We start from the raw sequence: 2,221 nt of genomic DNA, 5'->3' as shown, positions 1-2,221 counted from the left end.
TTATTTCATTGGTAACCTTGCGTTACAAGTAATATGGGGGTTCCTATATAAATGCTGAAATTTATATAAAAAAACGACATCACACCCTCCAAATCTAGCATCAGTGTGATTTGTACTCTTAGTTTGTGTGGTCATCTCTTGATTTATTTGTATAACAAAGCGATTGTTTTATTTAATACCCGACAGAACCATTGTTTTTTGTAATAAACATGACCAATGAAGAGCATACTATTTGTAGTGTCTGAGCAGAGGAAAGACACAGGTGCACTGCCTTGAAACATTGAGACCGTGAGCTGTGAGTGTTTGCCAGGAGGGCACTCCAACTGAGCAGTACTTTCTTTTCTCATGTGAGGCTTGAATGAAGAGGCCCATGCAAAAGAAAACAACAGAAGAAGATTTGATGGACAATAGAAGCCTGCCAGAGAGGCTTTTTGAACGGACTCTGGGCATAGGTGGTTTCACGAGAGGTTTCCGTGTGATTGTATAGACTAGGTGTTAGAAGACTGTTTGTTCTGCTGGCACTGTCTAGTATAAGCAGAATAAAATCCATTTTCTGTGGAAAGGTGCCCCCTTTTCACCTCAGAGCATTGATGAGGGTCACCACTGTTTCACCTGAACATAAAAATTATTGTTTCATTTGTAATAGTGGTCGCTACTTTCTCCCGTTGTCTAAATATTCTTAATAATGTGTTTTCTAGTGGGTTTTAAACATGACATTGTCATTTATGGGTGGGATTGTTTTTCTCTACCCAATTGACTTCTGCACCCGCTTCCCAACCTATGTCTTTTTTTCACTCTTTTCACTCTTTTCCTGAACATGAGCAGGTTAAAAGATTAGAATTCGTAAGCAACTCCTCTATACAGCTTCTGCATCGACACTAGTTAGTAGTAAACATCACTAACTGTTGGGGGTGTGATCTTATGCCACCTAGATAGAGGTATTCCTTATTTTGTCCTGCCATATGTGGCCTTTGTGCTACTACATGTGTCCCGTGAGAGTCGCTAAGTAATAGGATGATGCTACAGCAACATCTCCATGACTTCATGTCTATAGACCTGGACTAAGATCAGTATGAGTATAGTGATTGCCTATGTAAGGGCAAAAGGAGGGTCTGTCGTACTTTGGTATTTGGGACCACGTAGAAGACAGGGCCCTACCCCTGTTTATTCATGTATTAGCAAACCGCAAATGGTTAATGCGGTATTTACAAGCGCTTTGCATAACGTCCCATTGTCAAATGCACTATGTATACGTTATTATACATTGACTCCGTGGGTTCCATCTTGGAGCGATGGCCATCTTAATAAGTTGCCCTCACATAGACAAACACATAAGCAAGTACGAGCCTTTAGAATACATGTGCTTTCTGCTTGACTTCTCCATGACCTGGGCAGCTGGTCTCCGCTGCCCCAGGTCAGTCCGGTCTCACGAGCTCCCCTTCCTCCGGCCACCTGTGATTAGCATCAGGGCTTGACACACCATAAAGTCCTTTCATCGTGCACAAGCCTCCGGCTAATCACTTTCGCACCTGCTTGTTCCTGCTTATGGCCTGTTTCTCAAAACAGGAGATGCTCATGTTTATTGGGGTCAGATGTGGGATCTGAGCCTTGCTCGGTAAATAATTGCGGGCTGGCTGAACTGAAATGTGAGATTGCAATCATGACTCTGTTTGTTCTTTGAAGTAAAATATGTGAATGACCAACTGCAAGAGAAGGGCGGTGTTGCCCAGAGCATGATATGCATTATAAAAGCGAACACTGGTTTCTGTTCTGCAGACTGCCTCATTCAGTTGCTAAGGCTTCTGTGCGACGTAGTCTCACTCATTTGAGTTTAATAAAGATGTCTTTTCATATTTCAGCTTCTGTTGCCAAGTTCTTTGTGATATTATCAAGACATGCAGACTTTTATAATACCACATCAGGAAGTACTCGAAGTCATAGGGTGCTACCCCTAGCACCTCTGGAGTCTCAAAAATTGGAGTACTTCACATTCGCGCCTAGGGTCCCCTCTGTCACCTCGTGCGCACGTATTACAAGGGGGGTAATTTTCCTCCGGATTACTAGGGAGAGGGTCAGTCGGACCAAAGTGATGTTTGGCGATTCTGAATCAGGGGAAGGCAGACCCGGGGCCCGCCCGCCGGGGCCCCCAGGGGCCCGGGTACGCTCCTGCCTCTCAGCCCCTTCCCGATGGTCCTTTCTCTCCGAGTTTTCTGGGTCAGAG

Source organism: Triturus cristatus, chromosome 4_1 (genome assembly GCF_964204655.1).
Source record: "Triturus cristatus chromosome 4_1, aTriCri1.1, whole genome shotgun sequence".
In the NCBI taxonomy this organism is placed as follows: domain Eukaryota; kingdom Metazoa; phylum Chordata; class Amphibia; order Caudata; family Salamandridae; genus Triturus; species Triturus cristatus.
The sequence above is the reverse complement of the archived record's forward strand: the minus strand, read 5'-3'. Positions refer to the sequence as shown.